Raw genomic sequence first — 13096 nt, forward strand, 5'->3', positions numbered from 1 at the left:
TGGTGGTGGTGATGACAGTGATGGTGACAGCAATGGTGGTGGTGATGACAGTGATGGTGATAGCGATGATGGTGGTAATGACAGTGGTGATGGTGATAGTGGTGATGGTGGTGGTGACAGTGAGGATGGTGGTGGTGATGTTGGTGATGAAGATAGAATTAGTGAATGGTGGTATGACAAAAATTAAAAGTGTTGCACAAAGAAACCTGAATTGTCACTGGGCAAAGTAAGGAAGCCTCAAAGGCCAAAATGAAAGAAAAATGAGAATGTGAGAGTTAACCTGCTGAGTTGGAAATTGTTCAGCTGTCCTTCAGACACCTGCCGAAGCTTCATGGGTCTGTCTTCCTGTGCTCAGCTGAGAGACAGAGGAAGCCCAGGGACATCTGGTAGACCATTGCATGAGGCCAGGACTGCACAGCCCTCAAAAGAATGAACTAGCAATATTGTGTGGTGGTGCAATCATTTGTCAGCACACTAAGTCCAGAGGAAAGAGATGCTCAGTGTCGCTGCATTGTTGGTACCTCACTATTTTGAGACAAGGACTGTGTAACCTGTTGGGGATTGGTTCTAATGTTTGATTTAATCAGGAACCTATGTGTCCAAATGCTGAAGGTCCTTGTTCCCAGCTGGATTTTGGTCAACCAATAAAGATGCCAGCGGCCAATGGTTGGGCAAACTCAGGGCAGGACCCTTGGGTTTGCGTGGGTTAGGAACTGGGGAAAAAGAGAGACAGAGGATGGCCATGATGTGCGGGGGAGGCGGGTCAGATTTATCAGGCTTATGGAACTTTTAGGAGGTGCACTCTCATTGGAAACCTACACTGAGGTTTTATGGCCTGGCTCCACTTCTCTTCCTGCTTCTTGTGTGTGGATGCAGTCTGATCATTGCAGGAGAGAGAGCCAATGAGCCATGTAAGATTTCAGGTAAGTGGCCACCGGCCTAGAGTAGGAGGCAGAGGATTAGAAGTGCTCAGCTATTGAGCTAGATGCCATATTAAAAATAAACTAGTGTGTGTGTGTGTGTGTGTGTGTGTGTGTGTGTGTGTGTGTGTGTTTCATTCCTAGATCCAAAGATTCCATGGGTAGATGGCTGGAAGTGGGACTGGGCCCTCCTACTAAAAACTCACGCAACAGTAGCCAAGGCCACTCTTATAAACGGAAACATTTAATTGGGTCTGGCTTATAGTTCAGAGGTTTAGTCCATTATCATCATGGCAGGAAGCATGGCAGTGTGCAGGCAGATGTGGTGCTGGAGAAGGAGCTGAGAGTTCCACATCTGGGTCCATAGGCAGCAGAAAGACAACTGAGCCACTTGATGTAGCTTGAGCTCCTGAGACCTCGAAGTCCACCCTGTAGGGATGCTCGTTCTCCAATAAAGCCACACCTCCTAGTAGTGCCACCTCTTAGGAACCTATGGGGGCCATTTTATTCAAACCACCACAAGATCCATGGGATCATTTACCAAGATCAGTTGCTGTATCAGTATGCCAGCCGCTTTGGTTTCCACCACCTTGGCAGCTGCCTGTGTGGTTCATTACAGAGCCAGATCTAAAAGCAAGGAGCAGAAAGAAACCTAAAAAGTGAGTTCTTGCACCCTGTCAGTTCTCTCAAAGCCCCATCTAGAAAAGAGACTGTCCATATCTGTAAGATCCAAACCCCTTGAATCTCACCTGGCATCTCTTGGAAGATGATGTTGTGCTTTGAATACAGAGTGTCCCCATAAGCTCATGTATTTGAACACTTGGTCCCCATCTGGTGCATCCATTTGGGGAGGTTATGGAACCTTTAGGAGGTGCACCCGCACTGGAGACCTACACTGAGGTTTCATGGCCTGGCTCTACTCTCTGCTTCCTGTGTGCAGATGCAGTCTGATCAACCAGCTTCCTGCTCTGGATCCCATGTCTTCCTGATCATAATGGTTTCCGACCGGAACTGTAAATGAGCCCTTTCCTCCTTAAGTTGCTTTTTGTCATAGTATTCCATCACAGTGGCAGACAAGAAACAAGGATGAGGGCATTGGCAATGGGCTGAGTGGGCTTGGTGCTGCTGGGCAAGGGCAGGAACCGCTTAGGGACACGCCCCTGCTCCTGTTGTTGGAAAGACACTGGAAAGACTGTTGTTCTTTTAGATTTTAAAAGTTAGTTAATGTTCAGGCTGAGTGTGTGGGCACACACATGGAACCTCAGCACTAGGGGCACAGAGGCAGGAACAACTCTATGCGTTTGAGGATAATTTGACCTAAAAAGTGAGTCCTCAGTCCATCCTGAGCTAAATAGTGAGACCCTGTCTCAAAAAGAAACAGCTTATGTTTGCCATACAAAGCCATGAGGATCCCTATGACATTTGCACATGGTTTCACGTCCTTTGCTCTTATTCACCCCACAGAAACCCGACTGTACTTCTCCCCCTCCTGCTGATCCTCTTCCTTTTAAACAACTCCCTTCTACTACCCCCGACAGACACAGGCACACACACACAGAGACACAGACAGACAGACACACATACACACACACAGACACTGACACAGATACAGCCAGCCAGACACACATAGACACACAGACACACTGACACACAGACCCAGACAGACAGACACACATACACACACATAGACACACTGACATAGATACAGGCACACAGACACACAGATACAGACAGACACACACACACACAGACACAGACACACTGACACACAGACAGACACAAAGACAAACAGACACACAGACCCACAGACACACAAAAAGACAGACACAAACATACATATACAGACACACAGAGGCACACACAGACAGACACACTGACATAGACACACAGAAACAGACACAGATACAGATATACACAGACATACAAACAGACACAGACACATAGACAGACACACACTGACATACAGACACAGACAGACAGACATATACACACACATAGACACACTGACACACAGACACAGGCACATACACACATAGACACACAGACATACTGACACAGATACAGACAGACAGACACACACAGACACACTGACACACAGACACAGACACACACACACAGAGACAGACAGACAGACACACATACACACACAGACACAGATACAGGCACACAGATACACAGATACAGACAGACACACACACAGACACAGACACACAAATAGACAGACACAAACATACATATACAGACACACAGAGGCACACACACAGACAGACACACTGACATAGACACACAGAAACAGATACAGATATAGATATACACAGACATACAGACTCAGACACATAGACACACACTGACATACAGACACAGACAGACACACATACACACACATAGACACTGACACACAAACACAGGCACACACACAGACACAGACAGACAGACACACATACACACACAGACACAGATACAGGCACACAGGTACACAGGTACAGACAGACAGACACACTGTCACACAGACCCACAGACACACAAATAGACAGACACAAACATACATACACAGACACACACAGACACAGATATAGGCACACAGATACACAGATACAGACAGACACACACAGAGACACAGACACACTGTCACACAGACACACAGACACAGACAGACCCACAGACACACAAATAGACAGACACAAATATACATACACAGACACACACAGGCACACACAGACAGACACACTGACATAGACACACAGAAACAGACACAGATACAGATATACACAGACGTACAAACAGACACAGACACATAGACAAACACACTGACATACAGACACACAGACAGACACGCACACACACACTTGTTTAGGTTAGTACACAAAGTAATGGGTTTCATCGTCACATCCTCATGTTGTAATTGTATTTTGTTCTAATTAGATCCCTTCCCCACTTTCCCTCCTTGTGCCCCCCCTTTCCCTCCTTCCCAGATTGTATCCCTGCATTCCTGTAGTATTCTGTTACTGTATTGCCAATCTCCCTTAAGATAGAAAATAGATATCATCATTTGCTTTTACGGTCCTTTTTTCTGCTTTTATAACACACACACACACACACATGCGCACAATGTACCATTTAAAATCTAGATTCTACATATAAGAGAATACAACCTTTGTTTTTCTGAGTCTGGCTTATTTTGCTTAACACAACGATCTCCAGTTCCATCCATTTTCCTGCAACCACCATGATTTTATTCTCTTTTGCAGGTACATAAAATTCCACTGTGCACAAGTGCCACATATTCCTTATTCACTCACCTGTTGGCGGACATCTAGACTGGCTCCACATCTTTCCTAAACTGCGAATAATGCAGCAGCGAATGTGGATATATAAGTAGTTCTGTGGTTCACTGAGTCCATCCTTAGATGTGGTACAACTGAGTTCATGATAGTTCTAAATTTTGAGGAACTGCCATACTGATTTTAATAGTGGCTATCCCATCTTACAGTCCCACCAACAGGGAATCAAGGCTTATGCCTTCTCATTTAGTTACTTTCCTGTTGTTATGATAAGACATCATGGCCAAAGCAGTTTACATAGAAGGAAGGTTTTGTTTTGTTTTGTTTTGTTTTTGAGGGGGGGGGGTGGTGCTTCTGGTTCTGGTGGGTTAGGGTCTTGTAACCACAGGGACAGGCATGCTGTAACCATGGCAGCAGGCAGCTGGATGCTTAGTGAGGACTCATACCCCAAACCACAGAGACAGCAAACCAGTAGCGGCATAAAGGTTTAAACTCTCTAAGCCAGTCCCAGTAACGTAATTCCTTCAGCAAGGCTCCATCTTTTAAACTGCCCCAACAGTGCCACCAACTGGGGACCAAGCATTAAAATTCCCAAGACTATGGTGAGCAGGCATCTCATCCAGACCAGCACACCATCCTTGCAGCGTTTGTTCTTCCCTCCCTTCCTCTTTCTTTCTTTTTCGTTTTTGAGACAGGGTTAATCTATATAGCCTGTTTCACCTTTCCCAGTGCTGTGACCACAGGCAGGTGCTTCCACACCCAGTGCCCCCCGTGTCCTCACGTGGTTATAAGGATGGGGAGCGCAAAGAAGAGCAACACCCACTCTTTGAACCGACATTAGTCCTATCTATGGAGGCAGAGACCTCACAGACAAATCACACATTCATAGTCCTACCCCTTAATGCTACTCAACAGGCATGAAGTGGTATCATGAGCTTTGTGGGGGACAGTAAGTTCTAAGCTCCCCCATGACTTCCCTGCATCTAAGGTGTACTTGCCTAGGATGGGTGAACATGGTTAACACATATAACTGTTAATCTTTCAAAGAATAGCAAATATCATCACAACAGGGGCCGGAGAGGTGATTTGTCCGTTAGGAGTACTTGTTGCCTTTTTGGAGGAGCTGAGTTTGCCTCCCAGCATCTGTATTAGGTGGCTAACAAACCATTGGTAATTCTATCTCCAAGAGGTCCAATGCCCTCTTCTGAGCATTGAGCACCTGCACATATCTATCCACCCATGTATCCATCCATCCATCCATCCATCCATCCATCCATCCATCCATCCATCCATCCATTTACCAATCTATTTGTCTATCCATCTACCTATTCACTCCTCTAAACATCCACCCATCTAGCCAGTTACCCACTTATCCACCCATCTACCCACTTGGTCATCCATCCAATAATGATTTAGACCTATCTGCTCATCCATTCATGCAGCTGTCCATCCATCCATCTACCCAGTAACCCCCTTCCATCCTTCCACCCATCTACTCAATGCATCCAATCACCCATCTAACCGTCCACCTATCCATCCATCCATCCAGCCATCCATCCATCCATTCATTATATTTATTTAGCCATTCACTTACCTGTCCATTCTTTCAATTACCCTGTTGTGGATTATCCTGGTGCTGTTTGTATTGTGATGTTAATTCCACTTTTTCAAGAGGGGTTGCCCTGATGAGGAGTGGATCACATACTCAGGTGAATTCATGTGAACCTCTCCCCATTTTAACTGGTCAAATAAAGGCTAGAGCCTGTGATTGGTCAGTAGAAGTAGAAGTAAGTGGGGCTGGAGGTTTTGAGGAAGGGGTGGAAAAGAGGAAGGAGAGAGGCAGATGAGGAGATGGAGGAAACAGAGGAAGTCAGAGGAAGAGGAGGTAGAAGGGATATAGAGCAGAACCATGTGTCCTGGAGAACCCACAAGTAGCAAGGGATCTCATAGCTGAGCAATAGATTAGTGTAGTGGTTTATCTACCCAATCTAGGTGTGCAGCTTATAAACATTATAACTGAGTTGTGTACTCCTTACTCAGGCTTTTTGGGGTTGAAGATTTACTGCAACATTATCCCACCATAAACCATCTATCTACTCCTCTGTTGCCTACCTGCCCACCCATTCATCCATCCACCATTACATTTACCTAATCATTCACCCAATCACTCACCTAACCATTCATCCATCCTCCCACTCACTCATCTGTCCATCCATCCATCCATCCATCCATCCATCCATCCATCCATCCATTCTCTTACTTCACTACCTACCCATCCATCCACTCACCCACCCACTAAACACACACACATAACTATCCACTCATCAGCTTCTTGCCCCCTTCCTATATACCTTTTTTTCTGTTGGACATGAAGCAAAAAGTTCAAAAACAAGCCCATGGGGCTTAGTAAAAATGCACCAAACCCACTGAATCCATGAGCCCAAATAAACCTTTCTTCTCTTAAGTTGTTCCCTCAGGTCTTTTGATCACAGAGACACAAAAATAACTAATATACAGTCCAATGTTGGGGCCATTTAGAAATCTCTGGTGTCTGGAATAAATTCCTGCCTTAGAGTTCCCTAAGGAAATGTTTGAGAGAGGGAGAGTGTATACATGCACAAAGGGATTTATTTTAAGGCATTGGTTTATACAGGTTGTGAGGTCCAACATCTGCGGTGTGGGCTAGCAGGCTGGAGATCCGGAAGAGCAGATGTCGTCGGTCAAGACCAAAAGCATCTGTTGGAGAAACTAAGTCAGTCTGCTCTGTTCAAGCGTTCAGCTGCCCGGAGGTGATCCACGCAGAGGGTAGGCATTGTGGGCCTTTCTCTGAGTCCATTGATTTAAATGCACATCTCATCCAGGTACACCCTCACAGAAGCACCAGGGTAATGTCCGGATGCAGGGTGATGTCAGCGGGCTGCCATGACCCAGTTAAACCAACACATAAAATGGGACCCATCAGTCTGTAGTAGGGGCCTTGTTGGGTTGGGGAGATGGCTCACTCAGCAGAGTACTTGCCTACCAAGCACGAAGAGCTAAGTGTCACTCTTCAGAACCCATGCGAAAAGCTGGATGTGGTGGCATGTGCCTCAGATTCTTGCTTTGGGAAGGAGGGGGAGGCAGACAGGCTGATGGGTCCCTGCGGTTTATTGGTGAGCTAGCTTGCCTGTGTGGCCAATTTCTAGGTCAGTGAGAGTCTCTGCCTCAAATGAAAGGCACCGGGGCAATGACATTTGAAGTTGTCTTCTGACCTCTGCACACATGCCATGCATGCATACAGTCCACATTAATGCAAATGAATGTGTTTGTGCATGCACACACATACACACACACAGAGAGAGGCAGAGAGGGAGAGACAGACAGACTTGACACAAGATTTCTTCAGCATTTCCAAAGGACACCAGAGATTCCATATGTAGCTTACTGTTAAATGTTCTATGGAAGTTTCTACCCACAGTAAGCCCTCAGTAAGACGGTAACTTAGAGCAGTCTATGTTTGAGCCTTGCTCAGAGCCTGAGATGAAGTTACATAGTTGTCCAAATCTCCTGAATTGCTTCTCTAAACTACCTCTCATTTCTATAAATATTTTCTTCCTGGAGTTGGGGGACAAGTGATTTGAATCTAGATTCAAATAGGGAAGCATGGCTGAGGGTGGAGGCCATAACAGAGCACATGCTTCGTGTGAAGGAAGCCACAGCACACAAGCAATGGAACAGAAACAGACAGGGAAGTACTTCTGAGTGTGGGGCCCAGGTTTCATGACCAACCCTTCCTTAAAAAATGTGCTGACTTTAGAACAAACAAGGCAGTGACCGTCCCTCCAAAATGTGCTGGCAGTGCTCAATAGAGTCCTCATGTCCAGGTCTAAAAATACAGACCCATTCCAGACGGAGGGCCTCTATCAATACTATCAAGGCCCTAAGGTACTGAGCTTGCTGCCCATCCATCCATCCATCCATCCATCCATCCACCATCCATCCATCCACCATCCATTCAATTACTCACCCACCCATCTACTGATCTACCCATCCACTTATCCATCTACCAACTCAACTATTCATCCCATCTATTTATCTACCTATCTATCCATCTACCCACTCACCCATCCATCTACCGATTCATCAATTTATCTACCCACCCCCATTACTGATCAACCCATCTACCTATCCATCTATCAACTCAATTATCCATCCATCCATCCATCCATCCATCCATCCATCCATCCATCCATCCACCCACCCACCCATCTATCCATCTAGCCATCTGCCCATCCACCCATCTACTGATCCACCTATCCATCTATCCATCCAGACACGCAGTTGTCAGTCACTCATTCACCTACCTAGCTATCCACCCACCCATCTATCTACTGATCTACCAATGTGTGGCTATTTCTTCCCAGTTGAAACATTCCCTTTGGAGGGAAGCAGAACACTTGTAAGACTCAGAATTTACTACTCTCAGGAAGCTCCTGAAACTTAGAAGATTCCTAACACCCCTTCCCAATATTATACAAATGGTAGCAACTCCTGGAGAGGAGACTCCAATATGCCTGGCTGCCTTCTAGTCATGCAGAGAACTCTAGGGATGTAGCTATTGTGAGTCTTCATCTGTGCTGAGGTGGTCTTTTAAGTTATATAGCTGCCTGAGTCACCCCTAGTTCTGTAAGTAAAGGAATCCTTTACCTATTCCTGTAAGTAACCCCAAATATACACATTGGTTTACCAAGATAGGCTTGAGTGGACCAGTTTCTTTGACTTGTTACCAGTCCCTTATCTGGGATATAGGAATGTTAGTTCATGTCTCCCCAGGAAAAGTCACATAACACTGTCCATCCACTCTTCCCTCTACTATCTATCAATCTATCTTTTCCTCCCTCCTTCTTCCAGCATATCCATCTCTCCACTCTCTCATGTACAGTATCCACCCATGGACTCACTAATTCTTCTGTCCACCCACTCATTCCTCTAGCCTCCACCCTTCACCCATCTTCCATGCAGTGCTGGAATTCAGGGACACCAGCCTCACCTTGATGGACACAGTCTCTCTCTCATGGATGAATTCAGAGAGACAGACAAAATATGTTAATATATATACTCTCAAGTTTGTTAAGAGCCAAGAATGAGAATCCTGGAAGTCCACTAATCTACCCATCCACCTATCTATCCATCCACTTACTCACTCACTCACTCATCCATCTAACTGGATGGAAGATCATGGTAGTTGGGCCCAGTTTGGTGGTATGGAATCAAGTAATGCTTCTCTGAAGAAGCTGAGTTTGAAAGGAGAGAATGGAGGGAGATAGTGTCTTAATTTTATTTATGTTTCTATGATAAAATACTTTGACAAAAGCATGTTAGTGGAAAAGAGGGTTTATTTTAGTTTACAATCTTAGGCCATAGCCCATCATTGTGGGTAAGTCAAGGCAGGGATGTCAAGACATCCAGAGTTGAGAATAGAAAGAAATGAATGCAGGCATGCTCACTTACTTGCTTGTTTGTGGTAGCTTTGTTTCTCTACTCTTAAGCAGGGCAGGGCCCTTGCCTAGGGATGGTGCTGCCCATAGTGGGTGGGTCTTCCCATATCAATTAAGACAATTAAGATAATCCCCTACAGACATGCCCACAGGCCAACCCAATGTAGACAGTCCCTCATTCTAGGTGTGTTAAGTTGACAGTTAAGACTAAGCACCACGGATGTTTTTCTGGCCTAGGAAACATCAGTTGCTGAGGTTCACAGGTAAGAGTAACCACATGGAAGCAGAAAGAAAGGATGGTGAAGAAATTATGGTGTAGAGGAACACTGTGCTGGGAAGGACTCATAGTTTTAGGGTCAGAAGATAGTTTCTATCTTGTTCTGTGAACAGTGTTTTGTTTTGAATGTTGAGTGTAGGAAGATATGTTAGTGCTTTAATATCTCTGTGTACGTGTGTGTGTGAGTGTGTGCTCTTGTGTGCACACACATGGCCGTCAGAGGACAACTGTGTGGAATTTTCTTCTACTGTGGGTTCTAGGGATCAGACTCAGGTCATCTTTCTCGTGAAGCAAGGTCTTTTTCCCACTGAGCCATCTCTCCAGCCCAGTATGTCATATTTATTGTTCTCACTGTTGTTCCTGTATTATGGTCATACTGTTCCCACTTTTGAGATGAGGAACAGGAAAATGTGAGGTTTGGTCATGTGCTAAAGAGCCCACAGCTAGTGGGCTGGTGGATCCAGGATTCCAATGCCACAGCCAGGCCCTTAAGCCCAGACCCTTGGACATTGCCTCTAGGAAGTTGCACCAGCAAGGACCAATTAAGTTACAGTGCAGAAAACAAAAACAAGAACAGAAAAACCAAAAACACAACAAAAAAGTTTTTGTCTGTCTGTCTCTTTTGTGATGCTGGATTGTATACATTCTAACTAAGGGCTCTACCACTGAGCCACGCCCCAGCCCCTCACTGGGGGATTCTAGGCAGGGGCTCTACCACTGAGCTACATTCCCAGTCTTCTTTCAACTTCTTAGCTTTAATTAATTAATGTGTGTGTGTGTGTGTGTGTGTGTGTGTGTGTGTGTGTGTGGAGGGCATGCATATGGAAGTCAGAGTGCAGCCTGTAAGAGCTGGTCCTGTCCTCTTGCCATTTGGGATCCAGGAGTCAAATCCAACTTGTCAGACCTTGCAGCAAGCATATTTCATCTCACTAGCCCTTCATTTTATTTTTCAATGTTTACTTAGTGGTGGCAGAGCACTCACCACAGTATGCATGTGGACATCAGCAGATAGCTTTCAGGAGCTGGTCCTCTCCATCGCCCGTGTGGCTTCTAGCGCCTAACTTAGATAATCACCTTGGTGGCACTCACCTTTACACACTAAGGCATCATGCCAGGCTTGGCTTTAAGACTTTGAGACAGGGTCTCATGAAGTGGTCTGGCCTGGCTTTGAACTCACTCTGTAGCCCAGGAAGATGTTTGCAATCTTCCTACCTCAGATGCCTTGTACCTGGAATAGTAAGCTCGTATCTCCAGGTTTAGCTTCTGTGCAGCTTTTTAACAGCAAAGTTGTATTTTACTTTTTCTTTTTTTTTCCAGGCTGTATCAACAGTGGTCATCTTGAACTTGCTGCTGTGCAGAATATCTGTCCAGTATGAATCTCTGTCTTGAGGTTAAGGCCACATCACACCCGTAGCGACTTCATCAGGGAATCAAGTATACCTTGGTCTCCCCGACCTCTGCCACTAAGTGATCATAGGGACAGGTTGTACTCTGAGCTCATTCCCAGTCCTATGAGATGGTGACAACTGGTGACGTCAAGAACGTGACACCCACTTGAGGCAGTGCCTGGAAGCATCACTGTACACTCTGGGAGGTGGTGAAAATCCAGGTCCTCTTGTTTAGAAGAGCCAAGACTGGCTTATTCCCACGAACCAGTGGAGTATTCTGAGAACCAGGCCTCTGGACAGAGCTGGGGACAGAGGTCAGCTGATCCTACCCATGCTGGGGCTGCAAGTGACCTGGGCTGATGGGACGGCCTGTTCCTGGCAATGCTGACTGGACACTGAGATGTTTCAGGGCCCAAGGGTGAATATGCCATGAGTTTACCACTTAGACCTTTGTGGGACACAGCAAGTGGTCTTCCTTTCCCAGATGATGACTCACTTGCCTGTTAGCCTGGTCTCCTTGTCCTTCCCAATCCAGGCTTCCTGTCCCTTTCCTGGGGCCTGAACAGTTTTGGGCAGTGCAAAGGTTGGTTTAGTTGACTCATGATCCTCCTGCCTCAGCCCCTAGAGTGCTGAGGTTCCTCAGTTCTGCCACCATCCCGGGCTTGAGAGTATCATTTTTTTTTTAAACAATGAAAGTTGTATTCGTGTGTATATCTGTGTATACGTGCTCCAGAGCTCATACGGGTGTCAGAGGACAACTTTGGGGAGTTGGTTTTGCTCTTTAACCATGTATGTCTTAGGGATTAATCTCAGGTCCTCAGGCTTGGCAAGGAGTCTGTACTTACTGAATCATCTTGCCATCCTGAAAAACTACCTATTATGTACACACTCATTTCCCCCCCCTCTCTTTTTTTTTTTTTTTTTTTGAGACAGGGTTCTCTGTGTAGCCCTGGCTGTCCTGGAACTCACTTTGTAGCCCAGGCTAGCCTCGAACTCAGAAATCTGCCTGTCTTTGCCTCTCAAGTGCTGGGATTAAAGGTGTGTGCCACCACTGTCCGGCCCCCACTCTCTTTTAGGTGCATGTTCTGTCATGATGTTCCTCCATCTATTCCTCATACTGGGGATACTCTGGGCACTCAGTAAATGCTGGAGAAATGAATGAATGAATGAATGAATGAATGGCCTTCTGACTGGGAGAGGGCGTGGTCTCATACCTGTGCATCTTTGCCAGTTCCTCAGGCACCAGCGAAATTCCTCCTCCTCTCACTGGTGGCCCAACCTTTGCCTAGAGAACCTTGGAGTTGGAGTGCGAGAGTCGCTGGTTGAAATTCTATTTATGAGCACCAGAGGGCGCTCACGCCACATACAGAAACTGCTAAGCTTCCTTGAGTCCTGGATACTGGGAGAAATCTTTTCTGAGCTCGGCTTGCAGCCTGCTGTTTGTTCTCATTAGCACCTACCTAGGTTTGCTCCCCCAGAACCTGACAGGTGTGACCAGCATCTTAAGCACTGGGCTAGACAGCTATAGATGAGAACGGTAGTCTCCCCCCACTTCTCTCTCTCTCTCTCTCTCTCTCTCTCTCTCTCTCTCTCTCTCTCTCTGTGTGTGTGTGTGTGTGTGTGTGTGTGTATAAGTGGGGAACATCGAGGCTGAGACCCTAGCATCACCCAGCTACCACCCATCAGATTCAGCCTGGGCCTCCTGAAAGGCCAGCTGCGCAGGGTCATTCATCAACATCAGCAAACCTCCCAG

This window comes from Mastomys coucha, unplaced genomic scaffold (assembly GCF_008632895.1).
Source record: "Mastomys coucha isolate ucsf_1 unplaced genomic scaffold, UCSF_Mcou_1 pScaffold22, whole genome shotgun sequence".
NCBI lineage: Eukaryota > Metazoa > Chordata > Mammalia > Rodentia > Muridae > Mastomys > Mastomys coucha.